Genomic DNA, 11,017 nt, shown 5'->3' with positions numbered 1-11,017 from the left:
AGATGGCGTGCATGTTATTGTCGTCAACGTGCGAAAATAAAAGAGGTCTAGTTCGTTTTTTGTGGGGGAAAGGACAAAACCCTAGTGAAATTCTCGGGGAAATGTTGTGCGTGTATGGGAAAGGCTGTTTGGACCGTAGCAACATCTCCAGGTGGTGCACATTCTTTCAAGGAGGCCGTGTGCACCTTGTTGACTCGTCACATTCCGGGCGACCAGTAACAGGTGCAACGGAACGGAATGTTACAGCCATTGAGCAGGTAATTCCCAACGACCGGCGGATCCATCTCAGAACCTTGTCTGGGCGGTTCAACATTTCACACTTCCATCTGTTTGGCCCAATGAAGAAATTCCTAGGTGGCGAACGCTTCAATTCCGATGAAGAAGTGCAATCGGTTGTACGCAGATGGCTGTATTCCCAATTGACAGAGTTCTATGAACAGGGTATATTGAAACTAGTGCCACGATGGGAAAAATGTGTTGAAAGACTTGGCTCCTATGTCGAAATGTAGCTAAAAGATGTGGTTTCAATGTGTATAATTTATGTTGTCTTACCTACTAAACTTCTTTTTTAAAAAAATGTTGTGCGATACTTAATGATCCACCCTCGTATAATGCTAGGGTTGGTATCACTGATGAGAAAATCCTCGATCCTTCCTCGCTGGCCATTTAACCGTGCAACCCCCTCCCGCTCCCTTCAACACCCCTCGCCCATCCCGTTGTAGGTGGAAGATCGAGGTTCCTCAGCAGCAGGGAAGACTGTCTATTTTGGCTGTCAGCTGGAGCAAGAATCATAGCGAACAGTAGCGAACCTAGTCAAATGTACGCACATTGCGCTCATAATTTTATAATGCACATTAAACTCCTAAAAATGTAGAAGACTGGAAATAAGTGTAAATGAACTGTAGGAAGTTCCTCACTTCCTACATGAAGGAATCGCCCCTGCCCCAACTACTCGCAAGACTGGAACATCCCCTACCTAACACTTTTCTTTACACATGTGTTGTGAAATCATTGGTATGGTATAGTTGAGGGAAATTCTTTTAGAGCGCACAATGTAGCATACCTCCCACATAAAATGTGTCCCTCACCTTTTGTGTAGCCTTCCTCAATCCCAAGGGTGGCTGGTCCCCTCCTACTCAAGGCCAATGGCTTTCACCCACATCATGTCATAATCCTCAAAAAGCATTTAAGTAAGACAGCTTACACTTTAATTGATCTGCCTTCCTCCAAAATTCTTCATTCCCTTCACCTAACGGACTAAATACGGTGTATCTGGTAGTAAAAGTGACTTCAAACCAGCTAAAGTTAATGGATTACTAAGGATATATATTCTGATTTTCCCCTCCCTCCTCATTGCACATATCGCAACATGATGCAAATGTGTAAACTTTCTTTACACATTACAATATCACATATATTTAAGAAAAGTGTACATGTTGAATTTTATATTATTTTAAGAAAAAAATCATCTCCAAATTTTTGATGATGCGGTTCGCGCCATTATCAGCCCACTCTGTGTGCGCCCTGGTCACTCCCATAATCGAAGTCAAATTTTGACGCCCCATAAGTAAGTTTCTGCCAATCTGGCGAGGGAGGAGAGGCCATTGTGAAAATTTTCCAAGGTGAAGAATTTCAGTTAACTGCTCCTGAAGCATTGGGACATTATAAAAATTAGGACATACATTTGCTCCCCTAAGAGCAAAACATTAGCAACCACAGGGCAGTTCTTCGACTTCTATTTTTCCCCGAAGCGGGCGGAAATCAGGTCAACTTTGACTACAGGGGGATGGAGAAATCAGAGGGGCAATCCACTCTTCAAATACCACTCCGAGGTTAACCTTTTTGGGTTCACTGGCATAGTGATAAATAGGGAGCGGAAGATGATGACGTAAAAAATATAGGTATATGACCTATAGAATGTCCTAAAAAATGAAAAAAAATGACGTAAAAAATGAAAAAAATTACTATTAAATTTGTTAATTTCAGATTAAAAATTGTAATATTCACAATCCCTATTTATCCCTGGTGAATATTACACGTACGTCACTGTACGGAAACAGACCTTCTTTGTTTCAAATAAGCTCTCAAATCCGCATAGACGGCAGCACTACTGTGCCTGGACCTTGTCGCCGTCATGCAATGGTATTATGAGATTGCCCCAGACGGGCACCTGGTGGTTTCCCCCGACACAACAGAGACTGTCACCAGTGCAGTTTTCTTTTGCTCGTAAATTTGCAATCCTGCCAGATATATATATAGGCATATATTCACCTTGGTGAAAATATTCAAGAATATTACCAAAATTAAAGAAGTGACAAAATATGACGAAACGATGCACCGAATATTGCGAAAAATGACGGGAAAATGCCGAAAATTGGGGGAAAATGACCTAACCTGACAAATGGCAACAAATGCAAAAAAATGCACTTTAAAATTACCTTTTTTGGGTTCTAGACGAAGTGTAATATTGTGTATATTTAATGGGCATCGTGTCCGAGATGTCAGAAAAAAGATGACATTTCATCAACTTCCTCTCCCTAGTGATAAAAATCCGCAAAGTAGAAATAAAAGTGCTTACTGGTTACATTTGCATTCCTCTTATGGGGATATTTCATTCTAATATCCAAGAATTGGAAAATGAGTAAAATTCTGTGCTTCAAACTATATATATTCTTAGTTGTGATTGTCAAGTGGTAAAGAATAGATTAGGAGATTGCTTTCTTTGCTTAAAGGTTAGAGGAAGTTACCGAAAAAGATCATCTGGAAGAATTTGTGAGCAAAGTGTTGGTAAGATTTTTTTATGTATATTAAATTATGAGTACGCCTAATGGCAAATGTGTTGCCATTTTTTTTGCGGTGTCCTCTTTTTTATGACTGTCCTCCCTTTTCGCCGTGCTCTGTCCTCTTTTTGGAATGTATGTGTCTGGTCACCCTGGCCATTGGTTAGTGCAGAAATTTTCTTTTCACAGCAGTCTCGCTGTTCCCGTTTTCGATTTCGGTGTCCTTTTCTATAGTATGCATGCTGATTGCAAATGAAACTGTATTATTAATGTAAAAGGTAAAATAAAGGTAAAGTGTTCCCCTGTGCATAGCACCACGCCATGAAGGCGTATAGGGGGTGTGGGGGTAACGCCCCACACTTTCTTGATCCGGTCGTGAGTGGGGGTGATGTGATCAGCATCACGCCCCTGACCGCCTTTACCCCCCAGGGTTTCCCCCAGGTACCCATGTTATTCGACGCTGGGTAGGCGCCGGGGCCGCTTCCACCGTTAGAAAAGTTCCCGGATTTGAACCGGCCGGGGATCGAACCCGGGACCTTGAGCATGGTAGTCAGACGCGTTACCGACTGAGCCACCGCGGCCACATTAATTATTATTAATGTAGGCTTCTCTTCTTTGCATTTATCTATGTGATCATTTTTTCACGAGAAATGAGTATGAATAAAAGATACAATAATATTAAATATCTCGAAGCGCGAGGCCCTGTGCGTTGGCACGCGTCGCACACCCCTAACGGAGCCCCTGGTATGCAATCCACGAACCAACAGGTCGCATGCGAAGGTTATCACACCGAGCTACGAGCCGGGTGCGAATCCCGGCCTGCAGCGCTATATACACAGCACAGTGTCAGTTTATAAGTTGCAGCTAACATGTGTAACCGTTCAGTTCAAAATATTCACATGCTACTATGAACATATTAATATGACGGTAGAAAATTTCAATTATATTTACACAAAACAATCTCTCACTTAGACTTTTCATTCAACAAATAAAATGTTCCCCCTCAATCATTTACATAGTTGTATAATTAATACCTTTTTGGTCAATCCCCAGTAAAGCCCCGAAAAATTGCTGTGTATTTATGCTAAGAGAACTAAACCTAACGAGCCTAACCTACTGCCCGATTAAAAATTATAGATACTCGAGTTTGGACTCCAATGAAAAATTAACAAGTAGACCTACATAAAAACGAGTTACATCAAAATTTAGCCTTTTCAATTGCCACGTTCCACGTTCACATTCACTACGTTCAATAAAATCTGTGTAAAATCGATTTCGCAGTGTGAATTGACAATGATAATGGATTGTAAAAACACATGCAAAGAGCTTCAAAAAAACAAAAAAAAACGACATCGTATTTGTAGGACTACCCAATACTAAGAAAAAGTTGTTTCGCATAATTGATAAGAATGGTTTTGACAAATGTTAAAAATCTGAAAATTGTGTTTAAAATCTTTCTGCCTGCACCGTAGTAAAATTTCATCACGATCGGAAAACCCGTTTTTTATTTATAGAATTTCAAAGAGAGCTATCGTTTGCGAAACTAAAAAAAACCGTTTTTTTTGTTCTCAAGACGATAAAAAATTATACTCGAAGAAAATTTGGTTGGCATAGAGTAACGCAGAATTGAAAAAGCTAAATTTGGACGGAACTCGTTTTTATGTAGGTCTACTGGTTAATTTTTAATTGGAGTCCAAACTCGAGTATCTATAATTTTTAATCCGACAGTAACAACGAAGGTATTCCGCACTTCCGTCAAAAGGCAGAGGGCGGGGCTTGACTAAAAAGTTGTTCGAGTCTTGTGCGATCAGTTAAACCCGTAGCGCCGCAGTTGGCAGATGTCTCTCTATTCCTCCTGCTTCGTGCACTCGTAGGGCAAGTTGGCCAAATGGAGCTCCAGTTTGAGTACATAAAAAGTTTTTCAAGTACTGTTGCCTCGACACGGGAGTGATTGCAGTAGATACTATTCCGACAGTTTATTGAAAGGAGCCAAGGATAGGTTGGTGAACGTTCGAGATGCATATTTTGTCAGTGATTCGCTGTGGAAAGAGAAAAACACTATCCAGATCCAGGCAGTGCTTGCCCAGTGTTCGTCAGTTTTCCGGAATAGCATTGCGGAAAGCTATAACTAACTGCCCAGCCTGAATCCATGGTTGTGAGAGACACGTCGCGTCTAGAAGCACAGATGTATGTACCTGATTATCCTTATGTTTTGAAATGTGTAAATCTGATCCCGATTATTTATCAGACGCCTGTTCGCGTGGCGTGACATTACCGGGTCTGCTGTATTCCCACCCCACCACTTAGAGTAGGGAGGTATACATGCTTGTTTGTGCAGATTGATATCTATATATGGCCCTATATATTTGCACGTATTACCCTTATCGGATCCCAGTAGAGAAGATAGTCGTTTGATAAATATGGTATAATTATTATGGGTTAGAAACAGAACGCCATAGCTAGACAGTATTGGGCAAAAAGAATCGAGGAGTGTGATTGCGAAAACCAGACTGGTCAGTGAATTGGCTACCCCCGTTGGCTGAGTCGTGAAATCCTCCACCCTCGATTTCTAGCACATTTAAATTTTTTTGTCTAAAATGGTTTCATCTCTAAGAAACTGTCTTGAACTAGCGCGGAAGGAAATTTTTAGAGATTTACGTGCTACGAAATATGCATTTTTGTAATATTAAAATTCCTTACCTACGTAATGTCATTACGGTTTTTCAGGGCTTCCATACGACTAATTTCTCTTTCAATTTGACTTTCATATTTTACTTCGACCCGCAATTCGTTGAGTGGCTGGCCTTGGGATAAAGAGGTAAGTACCCTTCTGATGTTTAATTTTTTGGTACCTTCCTAATGTTGAGTGAATTGTCGAAAGATAGTGTTGGGCAGGTTTTAACATTCCTTTTAAGGGACTCTATATAAAAAGGTGAAGGGTAGGGTCAATTACCTCAGGGGCGGAGCCCGGAATCGGGCGGCAATTTTTATGATTTTTTCTTTTAGCCCTGAAAAAGCGACCGTTATATATCCATCGGTACGGGTGCTACGAAACTGACGTGGCCGCAAGTAGACTTCCACCTCGCAATTTTAAATGGCTGTATCTCCACTTTAAACGGACGTACACTCGTAAATATTTGTTTCCGCGCTCCAGAATTTTGTTTTTCACAATTTGCAACACACAATCTTCGTAAAAAAAACAAATCCCTAGCGAAATCAAGGGTGGACCGCTGTTGCCAAAGCTAGCCCCACTCCGTCTGCGACACGGGTTTGGGACCTATATAAATAGAGTTCTATAACTTTTCTTCGGGTACGCCAGTTGATTTACACAAGTCTGACATTTTTAACGATGAGAACTACATACAACCTCTGACAATAAAGTCCGGTGAATGATCCTGAATATCGAAAGTAGACGAATTCTTAATGAAACCTACATTACTGTCCTTCGAAGTAGTCCCCTCCCATGGCTAATCACCGTTGAGAACGGCTGTACATGTCCTGGAAACTTTTAGAAAAGTCTTCTTTCGGGATGGTGTTCAAGACCCTCGTCACGTTCCGTTGGATGTCCGGAATATCCTCAAATCTCTGACCTTTGAAAGCGATTTTGAGGCGTGGGAAGAGAGAGGAATCTGGAGGATTCAGATCCAAATTTCTTGCAATGCATTGCTACAGAGGATGAGAGCTGGTGTGTGAGGTACGACCCTGAAACGAAACGCCAAAGCATGGAATGGCGTTCTCCTGCATCACCCCGTCGGAAGAAGGCCAAGGCGGAAAAATTGTTGTTCCCTCCGGCAGGAATTCCTTGTGGATCATGCCATCACTGTCAAAGAAAGTGATAAGCATCGTCTTGATGCGATATTTATCGTAGATATAACATTGTTTCTTAATATATCTCCACGCTCGTAGGCCAATCGGGACTGGAACTACAGTCTGAAATGGAATTCGAACTACTGTACGTACAATTTGCTTCCACCGAGAATCTAACCTAGGACCTCTTGATTTCAAGGAGACACCGTTAATATACCACAAAAATAAAATTACTCGTAATAATAATAAAACTAAAATTGTTCGTAATTGTAAAGAAGAGCGTTATGTACTTTTCAACGTTCAACAACTCTGCAAGCCTGTTGCCAGCCCTTCAAGAACGAGAATAAACAGGTTCAAATCCCGCCTGCTCCTTTGTTTATTGTTACATGACCAAACACTAATTTAATCCAATTAACATTCTTGCCAGCTCGTGGAGTGGTCGATTTTCGATCTCGCCACAGAAGTTTAAGGGTTAGATTCACGGCATGGACATATTTCTGAGCGTCCCTTCATCAATTTCATGTAATCAGTGCTCGAAGTGAGTGGAATGGTATCCCCATGTAGCAAGATTTTCTCAAAGCATCCCCCCAAGCTCTCATTCTCACCATGTTAAACCATACGGACCAAGTTCCTTATGTTTTATTGCGATTTCATCATGCTACGTATACAATTTTTACATGGTTCGATTTCGATTTACGTTTGTTAACACATACTGTGCAGTTTTAGCGATTACTTAATGCCAAAATGTTTGAAGATTTTTTTCAATACATGGTTTCGTAGTTAGGTTAGGCGGGTCAGGTTTAGTTCTCTTAGCATTAAAATAATACCCCTAAATGCTTTCTAAAGAAGGTTCTAAACTACTAGTACTACATTCATTCCCTTCCCAAAATTCTACGATAATTAGTCTTTCTGCTAGGATAATTTGAAAAAAATCAAACAAGAATCTAAACCGTTACCGAATATTGTCTATTTGTGTAGACCTATTATAATTTAACTTCATGGAATGTTCGAGAATGTAAAATTTTCACCACAGCCTATTCGTCTAAGTGTATGGTCACATTGGATCCAGTGTCGACCGAATTTTTACACTGGCTTACGAACGATCATCGTAAGTAAGTGTGAGGTCACACTGGCGCCGATCTACTCTGGCGAGCGATGCTGTGTTTCACCAACCAACGAATGGAAACAAATCATTCTTTTTTTCGGCTGAATTCGCCAGAAGTGTAGTGTCCTGGCCCTGGACTCTTTATACTTTATTTCTTGAGTTTTTTAGGTGACTAGTGGACAATACAAAGTATACTGACCACTACATCGTCAGAATGTCAGTCAATCGAGCATGGCTGAACGCGTTAGTGTAAAAGCTCTGCAGAAACCGGATCCAGCGAGACCACAATATACGCATAATAATGCTGTCTCAAAGGTGGCTATTCTGAGCTGCTGCTCAAATGCTGTATTGTAGCCAAATTTACGAAATCAGTTTTTTTTCTGGACGGTCAAACAGGTCCGCAGCGGGGGAGGGGTTCAGCCTACGGAGCTTTTTGTTTTTAAGGCAACAAAGTCTGAATATGCGACGGAGAAATTTACACTTGTCAAAGGTCAGGGGAGAAGGAAAAACATACAACATACTAGACCCATGTTCCCATTGGAGATTTCTAGGCTTCCCCGATGGCGCAGTTGTAGCGTCGTCGCCTTGTAATCAAGGGGTCCCGGGTTCGATACCCGGTGGAAGCACATGGCACAGTGGTTCGGATCCCACTTGAATCCGTAGGTCCAGTCCCGATTAGCCTTACTGTGCATAAAGTGGACTTAAAATACCAACTCAAACCAAACCCATTGGAGATTTCTAAGTGATGAAGTTACCCCTAACTACTTCCTTAGGGGGTCACCGCGTGAAAATACCATTGAAATACCTTCACTGTAGCGTAGGTGGGTGTAGGCCACGCCTTCCTTTGCGACGTGCCCCGGAAAGCGATAATTGACATCAATGCCGCTAGGAGCGCTGTCGTATCCATTGCAACAGACGATGAATTTACGTGGGTAAAAATCTCCTTTTAAAAGACTGTATGATTGTTATGCGTTATGGTGATTGATAATTACGTCAATACGTTCGTTTTTCTTTAGGGGCTAAGCTCCGGAAACCCCAAGGGACGAGACGCCACTGCTGCACTTCACACATTTCTTGTTCTTGGCAACTCACGAATGTACACGCAGGTCTTTATTGAAGAAATCGTAGAACAACGTGACAAAATGTTTGGTAGCACACTTTCCACTCGCGACGTTCACTTCAACGATATTTATGCTAACCTAACAACGTAGGCATTCCTCGTGTGCATGACGTCATAAATCATACATAATGTGATGATAATGAATTGAATAAAAACTTCAATAAGAGGCAACACCTTCTTCCAATCAACAGCATTTCTTTCCTTAAAACAATGCAAGGTGTAGAATAAAATATGTAATGAAAATAGCGGTTGACAATTTGCTTACTATACTGCTGGACAAAAAAAACCGGACACCTTAATATTTGACATCTGAATTGCAATTACTTATGAATTACGCTCTCAGTTAAGTATTGAACAATTGAACATTCATTATTGAACATTTTCCACAGTTTTCCGTTTATTATTTATCTATTTATTTATTTATTTACTCGTATTTACTTATTTGGAACACTTAGTAGGCTCAAAATTAATTTCATGCAATTTTGTTTTAATTTATTGATTTTCAATTCCTGTTGATGTTATTTTGTTTAATGTCTAGAGAGGCATGAATTTTGGTTCATAGTAACCATAGTAACATATATTATTGACATTGTCATTGCTGGTATTTTTCTTGCAAGTGTATTGTAAGTTTGCTGCTAGCTTGAAAATGAGACGTGAAGAGGTAGTGTAAAAGCAGTAGCTCTTCGCGATGATGGTCGTAGTGTACACTATATTGCTAGGGTGCTAAATATAGCACGAAGTACTATCCATGAAGGTCTCAGACGGTATGACGCAACCGGTTCCTATGGTAGAAGACCGGGTTCTGGTCAGAAACGATGCACAACAGCACGGGAAGATCGTTTAATGCGTATCATAGTCTTAAGAGACCGTCGTACGACTTCAAATATTGTGGCACAGCATTTGAGAAATGTTCATAGAACTGTGGTTTCTTCACGAACAGTTCGTAGAAGACTGAATGAAAGTGGTTTATCATCTCGGAGGCCGGCTGCAGGTCCCAGGTTGTTAGCACGTCACCGGAAGCGAAGACTGGAATTTTCTACAAAACACTTACGTTGGAATGTGGAGCAGTGGGAAAAGGTTTTATTCTCTGATGAGTCAGAATTCAACCTACGTTCATCAGACGGGCTTGAACATGTGTATAGAAGACCTAATGAGCGTTATGCACAATGTTGTTTCGTTGAAATAACACCCTTTGGAGGTGGTGGTGTCATGGTCTGTGGAGGTATCTCTTTACAAGGACGTACAGAGTTGGTTCTTGTAGATAATGAGGCAATGGCAGCTTGCAGGTATATTACAGAATGTGTGGCAGATCATGTAGTACCATATGCACCATTCATAGGCCCGGACTTTGTTTTTATGCATGACAATGTGCGTCCTCACGTTGCGAATATTGTCACGGAGTACTTGGACGAAGTTGCGATTACGCGATTAGAATGGCCACCACAAAGTCCGGACCTAAATCCGATAGAGCACGTCTGGGATCAACTGAAACGACATATCAGAAACCGCGCAATATTTCCAGAAACAATTGAAGAGCTAAGACGTGCTATTCAAGAAGAATGGGAGCAATTGGACCAAGAAGTGATTGCCAACCTTATTCGAAGTATGCCACGGCGGTTACAAGCTGTAATTGATGGCAGGGGAGGTAACACCCGCTATTAGACCCCACCAGTACCAGTTAACAATATTAAAAAAAATATATTGCTAAGATTTTTTTTGGTAGTTTTCTGTAAATTTCGTTTATGTTCTAATTTAACTTATTAACAATAAATTTTAATTTGCTTTCTGTTGAATATATTCAGGATTTCTTATTTCCAATAATTTCTGCAACATTTACTTAGCCTTCGAATCAGAATTTATACGTTATCACAAAAAATGCAAGTGTCCGGTTTTTTTTGTCCAGCAGTATATTATCTTTCCCGTTGACTGTACATGCCAAAGAACCCTAAATCTGATATGATGTTGCACTTAAATTTAATTGAGACATAAGATTACTACTCTTTAGGTCATAGGACTTTTCTATTGCATCAACTTTTGTCCTTATAAGGAAGCGTAAGGAGGAAGGCGTAAAACAAGCATTCTCTGGAGGAGGTAAAACAAAAGCATCAGAAGCATCTTGTAAATCAAAGTGCATTTATTTATGTCCAAGATCCGATACCCATCACAACTATTTTATTTTACTTCTGATTACAAGTTGTTTTATAG

The 11,017-nt window shown here is 40.7% G+C and overlaps 1 protein-coding gene across 1 annotated transcript in view; it reads left to right on the top strand.

The window, feature by feature from the left end:
* The first annotated feature begins 4,643 nt into the window (after positions 1-4,643).
* The window catches only part of LOC145985499 (alpha-L-fucosidase-like), a 75,248-nt gene continuing 68,874 nt past the window's right edge, over positions 4,644-11,017 (top strand). The window contains exon 1 of the mRNA XM_083119582.1: positions 4,644-4,967. The gene's annotated coding sequence lies outside the window, so the exon portion shown is untranslated. The remainder of the gene's footprint in view (positions 4,968-11,017) is intronic.

The sequence above is a fragment of the Lepisma saccharinum genome, chromosome 1 (genome assembly GCF_977018435.1).
Source record: "Lepisma saccharinum chromosome 1, izLepSacc3.1, whole genome shotgun sequence".
Lineage (NCBI taxonomy): Eukaryota > Metazoa > Arthropoda > Insecta > Zygentoma > Lepismatidae > Lepisma > Lepisma saccharinum.
The sequence above is the reverse complement of the archived record's forward strand: the minus strand, read 5'-3'. Positions and strand labels throughout refer to the sequence as shown.